This window comes from Erpetoichthys calabaricus, chromosome 13 (genome assembly GCF_900747795.2).
Source record: "Erpetoichthys calabaricus chromosome 13, fErpCal1.3, whole genome shotgun sequence".
In the NCBI taxonomy this organism is placed as follows: domain Eukaryota; kingdom Metazoa; phylum Chordata; class Cladistia; order Polypteriformes; family Polypteridae; genus Erpetoichthys; species Erpetoichthys calabaricus.
The window spans coordinates 32,847,833-32,854,450 of NC_041406.2; positions in this window are offsets into that span (position 1 = coordinate 32,847,833).

Consider the following 6,618-nt stretch of genomic DNA (forward strand, 5'->3'; position numbering starts at 1 on the left):
GAGTTTCAAGTGGGTTGAAGATCTGTTAGTTGGGCCGGAAACAATTGCCTGGAAAGCCTTCAAAGACGTTGTTGACGATTTTCAGCGCATTTACAGAGCCCCAAACTACATTTAGCTGGTAGACAAACATCTCAAAGCATACAAGACAATGAAGTGCAACATGTCACTCAAGATTCATTTCTTCCACTCACACTTGGACTTCTTCCCCACAAATCTCAGTGCTGTCAGTGATGAACACGGTGAAAGGTTTCACCAGGACATTGCTATGATGGAGAAACGATACCAGGGCAACTGGAATCCGTCAGTGCTTGCTGACTACTGTTGGACACTGCAGCGTGATGCACCAGATATTGAATACAAAAGAAAATCAGGAGCAAAACACTTTTAATTCTGTTGAATTTAATAGCTTATGCGAAACATAAATGTGACTAAATACGTTATTGTCAGTAAACATATAAATGTCTATTTCTAAGAGTTCCTACGTGATGCAGTAAAACTGTATTTATGCATACCCAGTAGGTACCTGTCACAATCAGCAAACCTTTTCAGGAAGCAAGACCTTTCAAAAAAATTGTTGTGCAGTGTTATAATCAGTTCCTTGGCTTTGCTGATGTGAAGGTGCAGACAGTTGTTTTTGGCTCAAGAAACAAAGTTCCTGTCTCATCCCCTTTATCGATACACCCAATGAGTGAAGAATCGTCTGAGAATTTCTACAAGTGACATGACGACCTGCTGTTATATTTATAGTCAGAGGTCTACAGAGTGAAGAGAAAAGGAGACAGGCCTGTTCCTTGTGGTGTTGCAGTGTTGCTTACACACGTGTCAGAAACACACATTATAAAATGAGCAAATTATTGAACGGAAGTCCTAAATAAAAATATTTGTTTTTACTCTTTAGTTAAGAGAATCTTTTGCTTTTATGTAATGTACAGACATTACCTGTGACCCTCCATTCTTAAACAATGTGGCATCTGATGTGTTTTCAAGGTGCCATCAGTTTATTCTGTTTTGTTCTCCTTACTTGGTACTGACCTGATCAATCTCATTGACAGAATGTCAAGTGCCCAACAATAGCTGCATTCTGCCATTACAGTAGCATTATTCTGTAGTGCAATAGGATGGTTATTTTAACATGCAGTATAGTATAACAGGGTACAGGTTGACCTTCAGACTTCTTTCGGTCTTGGACTAGATGGACGATGCCACCACTGTAGTAATTTCTTAATACTCCATTAACGATATTATAAAACCCCAAAAAGTGTTTTACAGGCATTGCAGACATAGATAAAAATTCAAAGCAAGAGGGTGATATGCATGAAGTTAAAGCAATTAGTGCTGTCAGTGTAATATTATGCACAAAATCGGTCTGGTAGATTAAACATTACATTGTTTCTGATTCAGTTGTAGCTTTTCACTCATCCAAGGGTTTTCCTGTACTGGTCCCATAGTATACATAAATATCCAGGACCAAACTACAAACCCTTAAACACTTAGAAGCCTTCCACTTGTGTTTGTGGTATCCACTGCTTCTTATAAATTGAAATGACTTGGGGGAGAATTGTGAGCTTTGACACAAACACACCTGCAGTCCATTGATGACATTGCTACCTGTTGCTGGATTCCGTTTATTTTGACCCCCGTGTACAAAATCTTCATCAGGCAGTGACCTGCATGCTACAGGTTGGGGACAACGTTTCTGGTAGTATTCACAAACTCTTCCATCTTGTCATGGTCCACAACTTTTTAGGATCTTTGCTGCTGACTTCAGCAGTCTATGCAAAGTGATTGATGATTAAACTTTACCACCACACCTTCCAAACCTTAAGAGTCCCAGTATATTTAAAATTTTACAACTTAGCAATATCTGTACATGGTAAAGGAATGACTAAAAAGTATTCACCTCCTTGGAAGTTTTCACATTTTATTATTAAACCAGAAACGGCACACTGCTATAACGATACCGTGCAGTGAATACACTTGACTTGAGCATTCCTAGTTTTCATCCTCTTTCTCTGTACATTTAGCATTCATTTGCTCAGAGGTTGATGCGCTTGCTCCTTCCTGAGCAGCGCTTCTTTTCTCCGCTCTAGCGGCCTGCTTCTTGTCTTCTTTCATCGGCATCTTTTTGCGTTAAAACTGATTAAGTTAGTGTTTGTTTTGCAATTACTTATGTTTTCTTTAATTTTTTCACTTAAGCTGGCACTTAAGCCTTCAATCTGCCTCAAGAACGATTTAAGATATGAAGAGGTAAGGGAAGTGATTGCAAAAGTGGTAGGGATGAGAACGGTGCCCATACACATGTGCCGCACGGCCGCCCTGCTGGCCGCTGCCGAGAGTTGATTCTACAATAAAATAAAATAAAAATAAAAAGAGGAGTAACCTTGGAGGTCAGTCATCAATCCGAAAGCAGATAGTAAATGTGTACCAAATTTCAGGTCAATAGGTCAAACAGTTTGCGAGCTACAGGTGATTTAAAATCCTGGACAGACAAACGAACAGCCATGGTAGCGTATTATATATAAAGACAACATTGAATCACGATGGATTTCATTTGGCTTTTTCAACAATGATCAACATCAAAAGACTCTGTAATGTCAAATTGGAAACAGGTCTCTGCAAAGTGGTCTAAACGAACTGCAAATATAAATCACAAAACAATCAATCACACCTTCAAAGGGGTATTCAGTAGATTCACCTTTGACAGCCATGGCAGCCTTGAGTCTGTGTGCTCAGATCTCTCACTATCAGCTTTGCTCATCTGGACACCACAACATTTCCCCATTTGTTCTTTACAAAAGTGACGAAGCTCTGTCAGGTTGCATCAAGATCGTTAGTGAACAGCCTTGTTCACGTGCAGCCACATATTCCCAATTGGATTGAGTTCTGATCTGTGACTCAGTCATTCCAGGACATTAACATTGTTGTTTTGAAGCCATTCCTGTACAGCTTTGGCTTTCGTTTTGGAGGTCCTTCTCTTGCTGAAAAAACAAATCTCTCAAGGCTCTGGTTTCTTGCAGATTGAACCGGGTTTTCCTCCAGAATTTCCCTGCATTCATTGTACCCTCCACCTTCACAAGCCTTTCAGGGCCTGCCGCAGAGAGGTAGCCCAACAACAGGGTGCTGCCATCACCGGGCTTTATGGTGGAGTGGTGTGTTTTTGAAAATGTGAAGTGTTTGGACTACACCAAATACAGTGTTTAGTCTGATGGTCCGAAAGCTCAATTTTGGTCTCATCAGGTTATAGAACCTTCATCCAGCTGACTTCAGAGTCTCCCTTGTGCTTTCTGAAAAAACTCTCGGTGCTTTACCTTTGCTGCTCTCCCATAAACCCATGACCGTTGACCCATCTGTTCAACAGTCATTGCCTTCACCGTCTCGGCCTTGGCCTGACTGGACTTTGTAACTTCTTCAAAGTTCACAGAGGTCTCTTGGTGGCCTCCTTCACCAATTTTCTTCTTCCACAGTCACTCAATTTTTGTGGATAGCCTACACTACTCATATTTACTGCTGATTTATTTAACTGGACTCCAAAGGCTATTCAGTGACTTGAATGTTTCATGTATGCATCCTTTGACTTGTTGTTTTCAATCACCTTTTCTTGGAGTCTTCTTTTTGGTCTTCATTGTATAGGTTAGGCCACCATTAAACCCTACAAACTGGCTCCTCCACATACATGGGCATTTATACGTACTTCAATCAAATGAACCTTCCAGACAGATGACGTCCATTGAACTAAGTATGCGAATTCTAAAACCAATTGGCTACAGCAGGGAGAATTTTGTTTTTGTTGTGTTAAAGGGGGTGAATAATTTAGCCACCATGGGGGCAAATCAGCCCAGAGTGTCTGTTCTGGCTGTGAAACGTTAATGATGGAATCGGTCCAATCAGCTTTGGGAAAAGATGTCAAAGGGGGTGAATACTTACAGTGTGTGATCAATTGTTTTGTAATTATAAATAATTTAGACCTCTTTGCAGTGATATTCTTTCACGTTGACATTAATGAGTCTTTTCCATTGCTCCTAAATAAATCCACTGTGATTCAGTGTCATATAACAATAACATGGAAAAGTGTCCAAAGGGGGGGAAACTTTCTTGAGGCATTAAACATGTACTGAGCTCTGAACCTGGCCATTGAGAAAATACTATTTAGAATAAATGGAATGAAATTGTTCCTAGATCTAAATTTCTATTTTTCATACACAGTTCACTGCTCAATAACACCATTTAACTATTTTCTGTTGTGAACAACCTTCAACAAAACAGTTAACGGTTAGTGACCTTTGGTGCTTGAGCTCCTGGGCCTCCCTGTTCCTTTTAATGCCACTCATTCATTTTACTACATCATGCTAAAATCATTCCATAATGGATGAGATGGAATTAGCTAATCTCTGATGCTTAACCTCCTTGTAAGTCACATACAGTCAGTCTACTTCTGCTGTTAAAGCAGCTCCTTACAACTGTACCCCAATTGTATCCCCTAATGCTTTGCATCTTCCACACCTCTGTTTAAGGTACCCGTCTCTTAAAAGGTTCCACATAAAAAAATAAAAGACGGATTGGTTGATCCGTGCATGTTATTGAAACCAAGAACGATACAAAGAATGTAATTCCCTGATGGACTTCATCCATACTTGACATCATTGACTACCTCAGTAAAATCACAAATGAAGGTCAACAAAATGGATTGGATTCAAGTGTGATGTTCATCAGATCTCCACATGCTTAAATCTTCCATCTTGAATCATGGCTCATACATTAAAGGTCATCCTCTACTATATTCAGAATTGCATTCGTTATAACAAGTATAATATTATTTTATATTTAGCAAATAGCTTTATTCAAGGAAATGTTTAAAAATTGTAGGGAATCATTTTAAACATCAGCCACTATTGAAGCAGCATTCTCTCAGCTACATCCTAGCTATAAATCTTCCCTTATCTCTGTATCACCGACACAAAAGGAATGAGCAGAGCTTCATTATTTCTCTTTAGGATGAGTGAATCTTTCTGTTCAGTGGTCTGCACGGAACATGTAATAACAGAACAACAGAGGCACACAATGTTTTTGAAAGAGTTTACTGTCTATTTCACAACCCTAACCCTAAACTGGTTTGTTTAAAGATAAGGTTTATTGTCCTATAACTCAGAACCACGCCACTGAGATGGAAGATTCGGAATACGAGTCCACGCTGAACTCCTAACGGCAGCAAATCCCAATTCTCTGGCACCTGTTTAGGAGGCTCTCAGCATTCGTACTGAAAATGCTGACTTACAGGGTGCCTGCTCAATCTCATTTAAAATGGCATTGCTAGGATTGGTCTTTGTTTTGGTTTTTTTTCACTTTTATACAACTTTGTCTGCATTTGTTATTCTGTTTTATTTAAACTGTAAAAACACACTTAGCAATTTATATTTCATATTTACTCAGCTTCTACATTTTCAATGGATATCCAATGCAAATAATGTGGCTTATTGCTCTATAAAGCGCTTTGTGATATTGTTCACAATGGTACACATTCTATTACATAAAAATGATGGATTGACTCAGCTCGATGATGAGAAATGTGTGTGCATATTTTCCATAGCTATTACAGCACAAGGCAATTGATGAAAGAAATAAAATTAGCAGATTCCATCAAACCTATTCCTGAAGTGTACCTAGGCACAGTAACAAAAAAACAAATTAAAGGTAATTCTGTAAAATATTACCATGAACCCTCATGTTTCCAGAGGAACAGCTAATAAAATTTATACAACTACACAGCTCACTTGCAATGTTTATATCCATCCATCTTTTTCCTGATCCTCCTTTTACGATTGCAGCATAACAAGGAGCCTATGTCAGCAACCACAGGGGCGAGACAGATAAGTAAGGCACTATATAATAGATAGATAGATAGATAGATAGATAGATAGATAGATAGATAGATAGATAGATAGATAGATAGATAGATAGATAGATAGATAGATAGATAGATAGATAGATAGATAGATAGATAGATATTCTCCCTGTCCTTTAGGAGTATGTAGCCCATATCTATCTTATAGTGCCTTATCTATCTATCTATCTATCTATCTATCTATCTATCTATCTATCTATCTATCTATCTATCTATCTATCTATCTATCTATCTATCTATCTATCTATCTATCTATCTATCACATAGTGCCTAATCTATCGATCTATCTATGACATAGATAGATAGATAGATAGATAGATAAGGCACTATGTCATAGATAGATCGATAGATTAGGCACTATGTGATAGATAGATAGATAGATAGATAGATAGATAGATAGATAGATAGATAGATAGATAGATAGATAGATAGATAGATAAGGCACTATGTCATAGATAGATAGATAGATAAGGCACTATGTCATAGATAGATAGATAGATAGATAGATAGATAGATAGATAGATAGATAGATAGATAGATAGATAGATAGATAGATAGATAGATAGATAGATAGATAGATAGATAGATAAGGCACAATAAGATAGATAGATAGATAGATAGATAGATAGATAGATAGATAGATAGATAGATAGATAGATAGATAGATAGATAGATAGATAGATAGATAGATAGATAAGGCACTATAAGATAGATAGATA